This window comes from Dendrobates tinctorius, unplaced genomic scaffold (genome assembly GCF_039654945.1).
Source record: "Dendrobates tinctorius isolate UK_male_01 unplaced genomic scaffold, ASM3965494v1 ptg000293l, whole genome shotgun sequence".
NCBI classification, from domain to species: Eukaryota; Metazoa; Chordata; class Amphibia; order Anura; family Dendrobatidae; genus Dendrobates; species Dendrobates tinctorius.
Genome location: NW_027361960.1, coordinates 7,454,307 through 7,470,702, shown reverse-complemented (window position 1 = coordinate 7,470,702; position 16,396 = coordinate 7,454,307). Strand labels below are relative to the sequence as shown.

The window sequence follows — 16,396 nt, the reverse complement described above, 5'->3', positions numbered from 1 at the left end:
TAAAAAAAAAAAAAAAACATCACATTTTTCTCACAAAAATCCTTTTTAGCTATAAATTTTGTATTTTCACAAGAGCAAAATGAGAAAATGCACCCAAAGTTTCGTTGTGCAATTTCTTCTGAGTTCACCGATACCCCATATGTGGTAAAAAACTACTTTTGAGACACAGTGCAAAGCTCAGAAGGGAAGTAGCACCATATTACAGTGCAGATTTTGCTGCACTTGTTTGAGGGTGCCATGTTACATTGACAGAGCCCCTGAGGTACCAGAACATCAGAACCCCCCATAAGTGATCCCATTTTGCCATTAAACCTCTCCATTAATTCATCTAGGGGTGCAGTGATTATATTGACACCACAGGTGTGTCACAAACTTTTATACCATTGGGCAGTAAGTAAAGTAAAAATAATTCCCAGTTTTATCACCATGATTGTGTGTTAGCTTCAAGTTTTACATTTTCACACTGGGAAATGGGTAAAAATGACACCATAATTTGTCCCACAATTTCTGCTGAATGGAAATACCCCACATGTGGCTGTGCAGTACTACTTAGCCATACAAAGTGACTCAGGAGGGACAGAGCGCTATTTGCCTACTGGAGTCCAGATTTTCTTAGACTAGTTTGTAGATTTCATATAAAGAGCCCCTAAGTGCTAGAAAAGCAGAATTCCCCCTCAAGTGACCCCATTTAGGAAATTATACTCCTTTGGGAGTTTATCTACAGGTGTAATGATGATTTGACTCCATGTCTGTTTTCCAGAAACAAGCAGCAGTGGATGTTGCTGAGTGAAAATTACAAATCTTCTATTGTAGTTGTCACGCTGCTCTCACCTGAGTCAGGACCCCGGGTCCGGCGTCACCACTTCCGTTGCCACGGCCGCTGCGGGGGTCCCGTCGGGTGCGCACACGCACCTCTCACACCTAGTTCCATGGTTGCTCAATGTTGCTAGTGCACATGTGCGCTCTTCTCAGCTCTGTCTACAGCCGTGTCCTATCTATGGTCCTGGAGGACCTGACCCGGAAGTCCAAGTGCTCATGTGCTATATCAATGCTACCTCTGCCTATGGGAGGTGCCTGATTATTGTTGCTCTTCCTGACTTGGTCTGCTTGGTCCTTGGCTGGCTATGCGCTGTATTCGGGTCCTCTGCCTTGCGCTCCGTTCCTGTGCCGTGCTTCCTAGCACATGCTCCGTCCATATACTCTGCTCTGTCATATTCCTTTGCACACGGCTCAGCTCCTACCTTGCTCCTGTCGTGCTTGTCAGCACACCCTCTGTCTAACCTTGCACTCAGGCGTGCCCTCTGCGCACGCTTTGTCTAACTCTGTACTCTGGCATGCTCCTTCGCACGCGCCCTGCTTTGCTCACACCCGGGCGTGCTTTTCTGTGCACGCCATACATGGCCTTGTGTACTCGCCTTGCACTATCCTGTGTCTAACACACTCCCGTGTACGCGCCTTCTATTGTCCTGTACTCTGTGTGCTCCCGTACAATTGCCATGTATCGTCCTATACCTTGCGTGCCCGTGTCCACACTTTGCACACTCTTGTACGCTGCACATCTCCAGTTGCTAGACACACTTGTGTCTCCTGTGAGACGACCACCTGGTTCCAGCAGTCGTGGTACCTCACCCCCTTGGGCTTTCCCCTGACACTTCCTGTATAGGGGGTGGTCCTCACTAGGTCAGCTCGCCCTAGGTGGGTTGGTGCCACAACCCAGAGGGTCCACTCCAGGAGTCGTCACAGTAGTGCTCAGTAAGTTATGCTCAGCTGATGCTTCTGGAGACAGGCACCTGTACAGTAAATTAGGCAGGCTCTCATCACTACAGAAATGACAAACATGTGGGAGCTAAATGTGGTTTAGGCACACTGGGGCTCAGAAGGCAGAGGGCATTTGGATCTGGAATTGGAGAATTTGCTGAATTTCTTTTGTGGGGCGAGGAGCCATTTCACTTTTCCAGAGCCTTTGTGCTACCAGTAACGTTGAATGGAAGCCCCTTATATTTCCGTTAACAGATGACAGACCTGAGTAGGGACTTGCTTCTTTGTGGATTTAGTTGAAGGTTTTATTGGGAACATTTTACATAATGTTTGGGTTCACATTTATCAGGTGCTCTACGCTGAGCGCTTACTTTGGGGTTTCATCTAAATCTCCGAGTGACGTGATTCAGATGAAACCCCCGATGGATCCATTCACTATAATGAGGCAGCAGAGATACTCTGGACTTTGTCTGGCCTCTGTTCCGCGGTATCCTCCTTTTCAGAAGTGCACAGAACTGTGGCCGACAGCACTTTTATGTAATCCTAAAAAGATGGACACCGCCGGATCACAGGTCAGATGGCGTCCACAGTGTCTCCATCTGCCTCATTATAGGGAATCTTCCGCTGGGGGTTCTGACTGAATCACGTATTTCAGAGATTTACATGGAAACCCCGGTGTAAGCGCTCAGCACAGAGAGCAGGATAAATGTGCGCCAAGCCTTACTGTGATCTTTGGGAGGCAGAATGAAAAAAAAAAAACAGCATGTGAAGAATTGGTTCTATTTAGGCGACTTTATTCTCGGGTCGGTGCGATTACAGTGATACCAGGATTATATCGGGTTTTTATATTTGGCTGCTGTCACACACTAAAAGATGCTTTTTATTGCGAAAACTTTTGCATCACCACATTTTGAGAGCTATAATTTTTCAGATTTCGACCGACAGTCATGTAATGGCTTGTTTTTTGTGGGATAAGCTGATGTTTTTACTGGTACCTTTTTCGGGCACATGACATTTTTTGATCGCTTTCTATTCTGATTTTTGGGAGACAGAATGAATAAAAGCCTGCAATTAGGGATTTTTCTTTTTATACCGTTCCATGTGTGGTAAAATTGGTAAGGCAGCTTTATTCTTCGGGTCAATACAGCGCTACCTCATTTATATCGTTTTTTATGTTTTGGCGTTTCTACACACTAAAAACTATTTTATAGAAAAAATTATTTTTGCATTGTTTTATTCTGCTATTCTGAGAGCTATAACTTTTTTTTATTTTTCTGCTGATGATGCTGTATGGCGGCTTGTTTTTTGTGGGACAAGATGACGTTTTCAGAGGCACCATATTTATTTACATCCGTCTTTTTTGTCGCATTTTATTGCAAGTTTTGTTCGGCGGTATGATAAAGCATTGCTTTTTGTGTTGTTTATTATTTGTTTACAATGTTCACTGAAGGGGTTAACTAGTAGGAGTTTTATAGAGCGGCTTGTTACGGATGCGGCGATACCAAATACCGAAAATGTGTTTATTGGAAAAATACTTAATTTTTTCTTTATTTAAGGATATTTTTAAAAAATATTTTTACACATTGTAATTTTTTTTTAAACTTTTTTACATTGTCCCAGTATGGGACGCGCCTGGGCAGTCTGGCTCCAGATAGAATCAGACACCCAGCGTATGGCGCCAGAGATGGCGGTACGCGTAGACACTGAATGCATACCGCGATCTCCGGCGCCATACTTACATACTTACCTGACTGGGAGGAGCGTTGTCGCAGCGCTTCTCTTCTCGCCGAAGACCGGGGCAGGAGTTCATTGTCAGAATCGCGCATACACATAGCACTATCCGGCGCCATTTTACTGAAGACACATTTGCAGTGTGTCTTTCACAATATGGTGCCGGACAGCGCAGTATGGGCATGCGCGTACTCCAGCGCCACACTCCTCCCTCAGCCTCCAGCAGAACTGGACAGCACTGGAGCACAGGGAAGAAAGGTGAGTAGAAATGTTTTTTTTTTGTATGTGTGCAGTTTAATAGGGGTGAGAGGACCATGCATACCACGATAGGGGGGGTGAGGGGTAGCATGCATACCAGGAAAGGGGGGTGAGGGGACCATGCATACCAGGATAGGGGGGGGTGAGGGGGACCATGCATACCAGGATAGGGGGGGGGGTGAGGGGTAGCATGCATACCAGGATAGGGGAGTCAGGGGTAGCATGCATACCAGGATAGGGGGGTGAGAGGACCATGCATACCAGGATAGGGGGGTGAGAGGACCATGCATACCGGGAAAGGGGGGTGAGGGGTAGCATGCATACCAGGATAGGGGGGGGTGAGAGGACCATGCATACCAGGAAAGGGGGGTGAGAGGAACATGCATATCAGGATTGGGGGTGAGAGGACCATGCAAACCAGAAAATGGGGTGAGAGGACCATGCATACCAGGAAATGGGGGTGAGAGGACCATGCATTCCAGGAAAGGGGGGTGAGAGAACCATGCATACCGGGAAAGGGGGGGTGAGGACAATGCATACCAGGATAGGGGGGTGAAAGGACCATGCATACCAGGAAAGGGGGGGTGAAAGGACCATGTATATTAGGATAGAGGGGTGAGGGGACCATGCATACCAAGCAAGGGGGGTGAGGGGACCATGCATACCAGGATAGGGGGGGTGAGAGGACCATGCATACCAGGATAGGAGTGTGAGAGGGCCATGCATACCAGGACAGGGGGGTGAGGGGACCATGCATACCAAGAAAGGGGGGTGAGGGGACTATGCATACTAGGAAAGGGGGGTGAGGGGACCATGCATACCAGAATTGGGGGATGAGGGGACCATGCATACCAGGATTGGGGGGTGAGGGGACCATGCATACCAGGATTGAGGGGGTGAGGGGACCATGCTTTCCAGGATTGAGGGGGGTGAGGGGTACCATGCATACCTGGATAGGGGGGTGAGAGGACCATGCATACCAGGAAAGGAGGGTGAGAGGGCCATGCATACCAGGAAAGGGGGGTGAGGGGACCATGCATACCAGGAAAGGGGGGTGAGGGGACCATGCATACCAGGAAAGGGGGGTGAGGGGACCATGCATACCAGGATTGGGGGGTGAGGGGACCATGCATACCAGGATTGGGGGGTGAGGGGACCATGCATACCAGGATTGAGGGGGGTGAGGGGACCATGCTTTCCAGGATTGAGGGGGGTGAGGGGACCATGCTTTCCAGGATTGAGGGGGGTGAGTGGTACCATGCATACCAGGATAGGGGGGTGAGGGGACCATGCATACCAAGAAAGGGGGGTGAGAGAACCATGCTACCAGGATAGGGGGGTGAGGGAACCATGCATACCAGGATAGGGGGGTGAGGGGACCATGCATACCAGGATTGAGGGGGTGAGGGGACCATGCATTCCAGGATTGAGGGGGGTTGAGGGGTACCATGCATACCCGGATAGGGGGTGAGGGGACCATGCATTCCAGGAAAGGGGGGTGAGAGGAACATGCATACCAGGATAGGGGATGAGAGGACCATGCATACCAGGATTGGGGGGGGTGAGGGGACCATGCATACCAGGATTGGGGGGGAGTGAGGGGACCATGCATACCAGGATTGGGGGGGGGTGAGGGGACCATGCATACCAGGATTGGGGGGGTGAGGGGACCATGCATACCAGGATTGGGGGGTGAGGGGACCATGCATACCAGGAATGGGGGGGTGAGGGGACCATGCATACCAGGAATGGGGGGGTGAGGGGACCATGCATACCAGGTTTGGGGGGTGAGGGGACCATGCATTCTAGGATTGGGGGGTGAGGGGACCATGCATTCCAGGATTGGGGGATGAGGGGGTACCATGCATTCCAGGATAGGGGGGGTGAGGGGACCATGCATTCCAGGATTGGGGGGTTAAGGGACCATACATACCAGGATAGGGATGAGGGGGTACCATGCATACCAGGATTGGGGGGTGAGGGTACCATGCATACCAGGATGAGGAATGGGGTGACATGCATACCAGGATTGGGGGGGGTGAGGGGACCATACATACCATTATAGGGATGAGGGGGCCATGCATAGCGGGATAGGGATGAAGGGGTACCATGCATACCAGGATAAGGATGAGGGAGCCATGAATATCAGGAATGGGGGGGTGAGGGGACCATACATACCATTATAGGGAAGAGGGGGCCATGCATAGCAGGATAGGGATGAAGGGGTACCATGCATACCAGGATAGGGATGAGGGGGCCATGCATAGCAGGATAGGGATGAAGGGGTACCATGCATACCAGGATATTGATGAGGGGGCCATGCATACCAGGATAGGGCTGAATGGGTACCATGCATAGCAGGATAGGGATGAAGGGGTACTATGCATACCAGGATAGGAGGGGAGCAGCACATACCAGGATGGGAGACCATATACCAATAAAAATGTTCGCCACCCGGGCGTAGAACGGGTTCATAGCTAGTTACTATATAATGTCAGATTGCTGATCTGACAGGCAGGGAAGGAGGCATGTCAACTGCACCCGATTGCCGCGGCGCTCAGCGCGAGGCCGTGCGATCGTACCGCCGTACATATACTGCTCTTTGTGGGAACGCACCTCCCACAGAGCAGTATACTACTGTATGTACGGTGCACGTCGGAAAGGTGTTAAAATATTTAGAAAACGATGTATCATTTCCTTTATGCCTCACAAATACTTGCTACTTTAAGTTGGGATATCAGATAAAATCCCAATAAAATACATTTAAAGGTTGTTGGTGTAACGTGAAAAAAAATGTGCAAAAGGTCATGTGGTATGAATATTTTGTCAAGGCATGTTAGAATATAAGCAATGAGGAAAACACAGGTTCAAATTTGGGGCTCATGCACATAACATATCTTTGTAAATCGGTTGGAACATGGACTGCTAATATACGAACTGGCTGCGGCTCTCCCGACCTGAGCATGGCAGACTCACTGAAAAGGAATCTGTCACCTATTTTTTCATATAAGCTGCTGCCACGGCCATCAGGTGTAATCTGAAAGAGAAGAAAAACAAGTTTTATTATACTCACCCGGGGGTCCGGTCCGATGGATGTTGCGGTCCGGGTCTGGCGCCTCCCATGTTCTAGCAATGACGTCCTCTTCCTTGCTTCTGTCGCGGCTCTTGCGCAGGCGTACTGATCTGCCCTGTTGAGCGCAGAGTAAAGTACTGCAGTGCTCTCTGACCTTTCCCGGCGCCCGTGTACTGCAATACTCGTACTTGGCTCTGCCCTCAACAGGGCAGATAAGAACGCCTACGCAGTAGCCGCGACAGGCAGCAAGGAAGAGGACGTAATCGCATGAAGATGAGAGACCGGGCCGCGACACCCATTGGACCGCCCCCCTCCCCCCCGGTGAGTATAATCTAACATGTTTTTCTTACCTTCCAGGTTACATCGGGGGCTTATCTACAGCATTTCAGGATGCTGTAGATAAGCCCCTGATGGTGGTGGCAGCAGCTTATGTATGAAAAAAAATAGGTGCCGGATTCCCTTGAAACACATGAAGCTGTCACGTTAGGACCAGGAGAGCTGCGACCAGTCTGTGCACTGCGGCCAGATATCCACGTACGTCTGAGTGAGCCCTAAGGTAACTAAAAAAAATAAAGTAAAAAAATAAAAACAAATCTTTTTAAAAATACATAAAATTCAAATCACAGCCCACACGTTTACTCCATTAATACTAAATTAAAGATTAACCCCTTACAGATATATTATGTACTATTACATCATATGCCGGCTCTCTGACTTTGATACTCTCATGCTGAGCCCTCATCTTTCCCAGCACATGAAGGCTGATTTAACAGCTGCGTATGGAGAAGAGTTCTGCCTGCGGTTGTTAACCTGTTGTGAGGCAGTGACTGGTGTTACATGTGAGGGTTACTGCATGTTCGCCCCAGGATGCTCACTGAGGCGTATTAAGGCCATGGGAGTGCATTGCGGTCACAGGTGTAGCTGGGGTTGCAATGCAGACTAAAGTCAGCATAGGTCTTGGACATGCTGTTTGTCCAAGGCAGAGTAAGGCCGGGATCACACATGCGAGAAACAGGGCTGTGTAGTCGGAGTCGGTGCTCATTTTGGTGGAGTCGGAGTCGGTATAAAATGGACCGACTCCTAAAATATATAATAAATTGGGTACAGTAATTCAATGCAGAATGTGCTGAATATATTTTCACAGGAATTTGGGAAAGTTATGAAATATCCTATAAATGACTGTTCTATTCCTGATCTAAGGCTACATTCACACACAGCGTTTTACCTGCATTTTTTGAGGATATGTTTTTCAGCTGCAAAAGCAGATCAGCTTTTTAAAAAACCGCATCACCTGAAAGATTTTTGAGCTCATAGATAATGTTTTCAATAGCAAGATTAGAAATCTGCTCTATCTATCCATTTATCCATATCTGTCTATCCATAGCTTATCTGTACCAAAAAGAATGAAAGCCGGGTAGCACACTCCTTTTTTTTTTTAGCACCAGTCAGGTACACCTCATAGCTGCCCAAAATGACGCCCAGGTCAGGCATTGCTCGTCCTTAGTAACACATTAACATCAATTGATAGTTGGAATAAAGAGACTGCATTCATCACCACATCTTCTTATGGTGCAGGCTTTATTTTCAAGTGTAGGGGTGTGCAGTATGAGGTTCTGCGGAACAATATGAGGTTCTGCCCCCCCAGGTTTAATCCTAGCTATGCCCATGGTGTGAATCTAGCCTGAGGATCTAGGCTTTGTCTATGCTGAGATAAGTCATAGTGATTATATATATATATATATATGTATATATATATATACACACACACACAGTATAATGTGTATATATATATATATATATATATATATATATATATATATATATATATACACATACAGTACAGACCAAAAGTTTGGACACACCTTCTCATTCAAAGAGTTTTCTTTATTTTCATGACTATGAATATTGTAGATTCACTCTGAAGACATGAAAACTATGAACACATGTGGAATTATATAATTAACAAAAAAGTGTGAAGCAACTGAAAATATGTCTTATATTCTAGGTTCTTCAAAGTAGCCACCTTTTGCTTTGATTACTGCTTTGCACTCTCTTGGCATTCTCTTGATGAGCTTCAAGAGGTAGTCACCGGAAATGGTTTTCACTTCACAGGTGTGCCCTGTCAGGTTTAATAAGTGGGATTTCTTGCCTTATAAATGGGGTTGGGACCATCAGTTGTGTTGTGCAGAAGTCTGGTGGATACACAGCTGATAGTCCTACTGAATAGACAGTTAGAATTTGTATTATGGCAAGAAAGAAGCAGCTAAGTAAAGAAAAACGAGTGGCCATCATTACTTTAAGTAATGAAGGTCAGTCAGTCCGAAAAATTGGGAAAACTTTGAAAGTGTCCCCAAGTGCAGTGGCAAAAACCATCAAGCGCTACAAAGAAACTGGCTCACATGAGGACCGCCCCAGGAAAGGAAGACCAAGAGTCACCTCTGCTGCGGAGGATAAGTTCATCCGAGTCACCAGCCTCAGAAATCGCAGGTTAACAGCAGCTCAGATTAGAGACCAGGTCAATGCCACACAGAGTTCTAGCAGCAGACACATCTCTACAACAACTGTTAAGAGGAGACTTTGTGCAGCAGGCCTTCATGGTAAAATAGCTTCTACGAAACCACTGTTAAGGACAGGCAACAAGCAGAAGAGACTTGTTTGGGCTTAAGAACACAAGGAATGGACATTAGACCAGTGGAAATCTGTGCTTTGGTCTGATGAGTCCACATTTGAGATCTTTGGTTCCAACCACCGTGTCTTTGTGCGATGCAGAAAAGATGAACGGATGGACTCTACATGCCTGGTTCCCACCGTGAAGCACGGAGGAGGAGGTATGATGGTGTTGGGGTGCTTTGATGGTGAAACTGTTGGGGATTTATTCAAAATTGAAGACATACTGAACCAGCGTGGCTACCACAGCATCTTGCAGCGGCATGCTATTCCATCCGGTTTGCGTTTAGTTGGACCATCATTTATTTTTCAACAGGACAATGACCCCAAACACACCTCCAGGCTGTGTAAGGGCTATTTGACCAAGGAGAGTGATGGGGTGCTACTAGTGTTGAGCATTCTGATACCGCAAGTATCGGAATTCCGATACTTTTAGCATATCGAATACCGGAATCGGAAGTTCCCATAATGCTATGAGCCAGTTTGATTTGATTCAGCCAATGACAATCCTCAGAAGTGTGGGCACATCCTGTTAGGCATGTAGGCATGTTAACTAATGGCATGGCTGTGATTGGCTGCTGAAATGATGTCATGATGCACTATAAAAGACGCCGCCGCCATTTCGGGTTCACTCTGCTGTGAATTCAGTTAGGGACAGGCTGCTGTTCAAGACTCTGAGGGACAGTTAGAGATAGCGATTTTCAAAATCATATTGTGCTTTACCCAGGCTACATAAAAAACCACTGTAGCTTTCTTTTGCCTTGCAGTGTGTTCACAGCTGTCTGCAAGGTCTGTGTGAGTGCAGCTCACGCTGTGTAGTGTGTCCTGCAGCCACGTCTGGTTGTAGGCCGCTCAGCGTGTGTCACTGCCTCATACATACTTTTCTTTTTTTGCTGCTTTTTTCATTCTCCTATTAGTGTGCATCCATCCGTATCCATCTACATTGGTTGGTTGCAAACACTATAGGAGTAGACAGCGGAGCCTCTCTGCAGCCTTTCAGTGCTAGTGCCCAGTTTTCTGCACTGTTCACGGCTGTCTGAGAGGTCTCTGTGTGTGAGTGCAGCTCACGCTGTTGTGTGTCCTACAGCTACGTCTGGTTGTAGGCCGCTCAGCGTGCGTCATTGCCTCACACATATTTTTCTTTTATTGCAGCTCATTTTTCATTCTCCTATTAGTGTGCATCCATCCGTATCCATCTACATTCGTTGATTGCAAACACTATATAGGAATAGATAGAGGAGCCTTTTTTCTGGCCTTCAGCTGCAGCCAGATTAGTATTACCCTATTTTTTGGAGCCTCATCTTTTGCATTGTAGGTTACCTTCCTGCATTGTAATAGCTCCAAAGAGTTTGTGATACTATCGCTTTCAAATCTTTGGTCACATCCTTTTAGTTTTTTTGAAAAAAAACCCAAAACAAAATAAAGTTCACCAAACACTCCATTTGACAGTTGTGTAGTCCACATTAGCTCATATTAAAGTGTAGCCCACACACACACTTTATAAAATTAGTGTTTCTTATACCTGTTAGCAGCTGTTCAGGAATAAGCACACTAAGCCCCCCTTTTGTACTTTTCTGCCTATCTTTATCAGTCTACCAAGATGAAGAAGGTAGGGAGTAAGGCACGTGGGCGTGGAGTTTCAGCAGGGAGAGGATGTGGGGATTCTGTGCCTGCTACGAGCACCAGTGAGTCAGCATCCCCCAGTTTTACCAGGCAACAGTCCTTTATGCGCAGCTTTGTAGGACCTCGCCGTACCCCACTGCTGCGGGAGGAACAAATTGAAGCCGTTGTCGGATGGATGGCAGCTAACGCATCGACTTCAATGACTTACACGTCCTCTCAGGGCCAGAGCACTGAAGAGCAACCATCTGTCTCTTCACCACCTGCCAAAGTGCCCAGGCAGTCAGAGAGCCCTGGACAGGAGCCATCACAGTCTCTACTTCTGTTCTCTGAATCTGTTGGCTTGGAAAGAGGGGGCCAGCCAAGCAGCATTCAAGAATGTGAAGAGGGAGTATGCAGTGATGCGCAACTTCTTTGTCCCTCTGAATCTGAAGAGGCGGGTGGGCCAGTGCCTATGGTCAGCACACCTCTGTACGCACCAGATGATGACGAGACTCAGGTGCCACTTTCTGGTGCGTATGGTGCTGGCGAGACAACCCAGGAGAAGCAGGTGTTGGAAGAGGGGAGTGTAGATGATGAGGTCCTTGAGCCATCATGGCGTGAGGAACAGGAAGGTGGTGGGAGGGGGCAGACTTGGTTGCCTGTAGCCTCCACTTCGGCACCCGTTAGGAGCATTCCTCTTCCAAAAGCCAAAACGGGCGCTCCCAAGACTTGCAGTGCGTGGTCCTTTTTTGACATAGTTGCAGATGACATTTGCTTTGTCAAATGCAAGCTGTGCCATCAGAAAGTCAAAAGAGGGAAAAATGTCAGCAACCTCAATACCACAAATATGTGGAAACATGTGCGGACCAAGCACGAGCTGGAGTTACACAGACACACTGAAGACGTAGGCCAACGTACAGCACCACCTACCACCTCTTCAGCTCGTGTTAGGGCCTCTTCCTCCAGCTCACACACAGCTGGTTCGGCTTCCTCACAGGATCACCAAGGAAGAACCTCTGCCACGGTTGTCCAGAGACCCAGTGACATTCCACCCACAGCACCACATTCCCAGTCTTCCTCACACTCCCAGGCCACTCTACAGCCATCGGTAGCACAGGCATGGTATAAAAGGCGGTCATACTCGGCAAACCATCTCCGAGCACAGGCTCTGAATGCTGGCATTGCCAAACTACTGGCCCTTGAAATGCTATCATTCAGGCTGGTGGAGACTGACACCGTCCGGAACTTCATGGCATTGGCAGTCCCACAATACACCGTGCCCAGCTGCTTTTATTTCAGCAGGCAAGCCGTCCCTGCCCTGCAAAAGCATGAGGAGGGAAAAATAAAACATGCACTACTAAACGCCTTCAGTAGCAAGGTCCACCTGACCACCGATGCGTGGACCAGTAACCATGGACAGGGACGATACCTTTCCCTCACTGCCCATTGGGTCAATATTGTGGAGCCGGGTACAGATCTGGAGAGTGGCGCTGTATGTGTTCTGCCAACTCCACGGATTGCAGGAATCCAGTCTGTACACATTGACTCCTCCTCCTACTCAAGTTCCTCAGAATCAGCGCTGCAGGAGCCTGTTACGACCGATATGAGCACAGCCGTGGCCAAACGTCAACAGGCCGTATTGAAATTAATTTATTTGGGGAATCGAAGCCACACAGCGCAGGAGCTCTGGAATGCCATCAAGCAGGAGAGCGACGTGTGGTTTCTGCCAGCGAATCTCCAGCCAGACTTGGTAGTGTGTGACAATGGCTGAAATCTTGTGGCAGCTCTGGGCCTAGGCAACCTCACTCACATCCCATGTCTGGCACATGTGCTGAACTTGGTCATGCAGAGCTTTCTGAGGGACTATTCGGATCTTGATGCACTGCTACACAAGGTCCGCATAGAGTGCGCTCACTTGCGGCGTTCCAGCACGGCAAGATCGCGCCTTGCAGCTCTGCAGCGCCGATTACGCCTTCCGGAACATCGCATCATATGTGACCTACCCACCAGGTGGAATTCAACGTTACATGTGTTGGAGCGGTTGTGTGAGCAGCAGGCAGCAGTAATGGAGTACCAGATGCATCAGGTGCAAACAAGTCGCACTATGCGCCGGTCACACTTCAGCACCACTGAGTGGGCCTCTATGAAGGACATCTGCCTCGTTTTGCGTGCCTTCGATGATTCCACGCGGATGGCGAGTGCAGATGATGCACTAGTCAGCATGACTGTCCCCCTTATCTGCCTGCTTCAAAAAACACTGCAAGCACTAAGGGAGGAGGTTTTGGAAGAGGTGGAGGATGAGGAGTCACAAATGCCATCTGCTTCTGGACAGTCTGCGCTACGTGGTTCCTCACAAAGGCCTAGGCAGGGGACACTTTGTGAGGAGGATGAGGAGGAGTCAATGGAGGAGGAAGACATCTCTCCAGAGGAGGGGGGTACACAATGCTCTAGTCAGTATGTACAGCGAGGGTGGGGTGATGCAGAGCAGGCAGAGATGACACCTCAAGCAGGGGACAGCGTTTCTTGGACAGTTGTCTGCAGCACATGGTTGATTTCATGCTGCAGTGCCTGAGAAACGACCGCCGCATCGCCCACATTCTCAACACGGCTGATTATTGGGTGTACACCCTCCTAGATCCTCGCTACCGGGACAACTTACAAAGCCTCATAACACCGGTGAACCGGGAGCGTAAAATGCGGGAGTACCAAGACACACTGGTGCAGTCCATCATGCTCTCCATTCCACCCGAGAGCAGTGCTGCTAGTGCTTTACAAAGCAGCTCTGTGAGACGAGGCAGTGGAGGAAGCTCTGCACAAAGAGGGAGCAGAGGCAGCGCCTCAGCACAAGGCAAGACCAGTATGGCCCAAATGTGGCAAAGTTTTGTCTGTCCGCCACAAATGTCTACACCATCACAGACGGCTCCAGTCAGCAGGAGGCAACGTTTCCGTCACATGGTGACAGACTACATGTCTTGCCCTCTCAGTGTACTCCGAGACGGCTCTTCCCCCTTCAAGTTTTGGGTCTCTAAGCTGGATACATGGCCAGAGCTTAGCCAGTATGCATTGTAGGTGCTGGCTTGCCCTGCTGCCAGTGTATTATCGGAACGCGTCTTTAGTGCCGCAGGTGGTGTACTAACAGACCGTCGCACTCGACTATCCTCCGATAACGTTGACCGGCTTACTTTTCTGAAAATGAACAAGGCCTGGATCTCGCCAGAATTTGCCAGTCCTCTTCCAGAATAAATAATTGGTTGGCAACAGTATCCAGGTCTCCTGTTGTGTTCATGTTTCTACCACCTGAACTGTAATCCCTGGGCTTCAACACAGCCAGTTGTTGCTCAGAAGTGCCCTCTGCACAGAGAAAAACACTAGCTCCTGTGTTAGTAGGGTTCAGTAACGCCAGCTGCTCCCCTGCTGTCTCCTGCTCCCACCACATTCAAACTACTACTGATTTTTAACCGTGCTCCACTTAGGCCTCTGACTCCACTGTCTCTAGTATTTCCCCTGGCTTCCAACCCCGCCAGTTGCTGCTCTGAAGTGGCGTCTGCACAATCCACACTTGTTCCTGTGTTACTGGGGCTCAGTCACATCAGCTGATCCCTTGATGTGTGTCCGGCAATGTCTCCTGCTCTGTCCACATTCCCATTACTAGTAGTGGGAATGTGGACAGAGCAGGAGACATTGCCGGACACACATCAGGGGATCAACTGACGTGACTGAGCCCCAGTAACACAGGAACAAGTGTGGATTGTGCAGACGCCACTTCTGAGCAGCAACTGGCGGGGGTTGGAGACCAGGGGAAATACTAGAGACAGTGGAGCCAGAGGCCTAAGTGGAGCACAGTTACAATCAGTAGTAGTCTACAACCTATATAAAACTTGCTGCAAGTAGGCCTCCGCCTGCTGCATGATTGATCCTGGGCTTCAACACAGCCAGTTGTCGCTCGGAAGTGCCGTCCACACAGAGAAAAACACTAGCTCCTGTGTTAGTGGGGTTCAGTCACGCCAGCTGCTCCCCTGCTGGGTGGACGGCAAAGTCTCCTGCTCCCTCCACATTGACACAACATCTGATTTTCTACTTGTTCCAAGTAGGCATCAGCCTGCTGCATGATTGATCCTGGGCTTCAACACAGCTAGAGAAAAACACTAGCTCCTGTGTTAGTGGGGTTCAGTCACGCCAGCTGCTCCCCTGCTGTGTGGACGGCAAAGTCTCCTGCTCCCTCCACATTGACACAACATCCGATTTTCTACTTGTTCCAAGTAGGCATCAGCCTGCTGCATGATTGATCCTGGGCTTCAACACAGCCAGTTGTCGCTCGGAAGTGCTGTCCGCACAGAGAAAAACACTAGCTCCTGTGTTAGTAGGGTTCAGTCACGCCAGCTGTTCCCCTGCTGTGTGGATGGCAAAGTGTCCGGCTCCCTCCACATTAACACAACATCCGATTTTCTACTTGTTCCAAATAGGCCTCAGCCTGCTGCATGATTGATCCTGGGCTTCAACACAGCCAGTTGTCGCTCGGAAGTGCTGTCCGCACAGAGAAAAACAATAGCTCCTGTGTTAGTGGGGTTCAGTCACGCCAGCTGCTCCCCTGCTGTGTGGACGGCAAAGTCTCCTGCTCCCTCCACACTGACACAACATCCGGTTTTCTACTTGTTCCAAGTAGGCCTCAGCCTGCTGCATGATTGATCCTGGGCTTCAACACAGCCAGTTGTCGCTCGGAAGTGCTGTCCGCACAGAGAAAAACACTAGCTCCTGTGTTAGTGGGGTTCAGTCACGCCAGCTGCTCCCCTGCTATGTGGATGGCAAAGTCTCCTGCTCCCTCCACATTGACACAACATCCATTCAGTAGTGGGAATGTGGACAGAGCAGGAGACATTGCCGGACACACATCAGGGGATCAACTGACGTGACTGAGCCCCAGTAACACAGGAACAAGTGTGGATTGTGCAGACGCCACTTCAGAGCAGCAACTGGCGGGGTTGGGGGCCAGGGGAAATACTAGAGACAGTGGAGCCAGAGGCCGAAGTGGAGCAAGGTTACAATCTGTAGTAGTCTACAACCTATATAAAACTTGCTGCAATTAGGCCTCAGCCTGCTCCATGACTGTTCTTGGGCTTCAACACAGACAGTTGTTGCTTGGAAATGCCGTCTGCACAGAGAGAAACACTAGCTTCAGTGTTAGTGGGGTTCAGTAATGCCAGCTGCTCCCCTGCTGTGTGGACGGCAATATCTCCTGCTGCCTCCACATGCAAACTACATCACCTCTAAAACTTGATGCAATTAGGCCTCAGCCTGCTCCATGACTGT

At 49.0% G+C, this 16,396-nt stretch overlaps 1 protein-coding gene across 3 annotated transcripts in view; it reads right to left on the bottom strand.

Annotated features, from left to right (window-relative positions):
- Positions 1-16,396, bottom strand: part of GNG4 (G protein subunit gamma 4) — a 48,196-nt gene that overhangs the window by 25,337 nt on the left and 6,463 nt on the right. The window contains exon 1 of one of the 3 annotated variants that reach the window (XM_073560096.1): positions 832-972. The exons of the other annotated variants lie outside the window; for them this stretch is intronic. The gene's annotated coding sequence lies outside the window, so the exon portion shown is untranslated. Of the gene's footprint in view, positions 1-831; positions 973-16,396 lie in introns of those variants that run through there. 3 annotated transcript variants of the gene reach the window in all.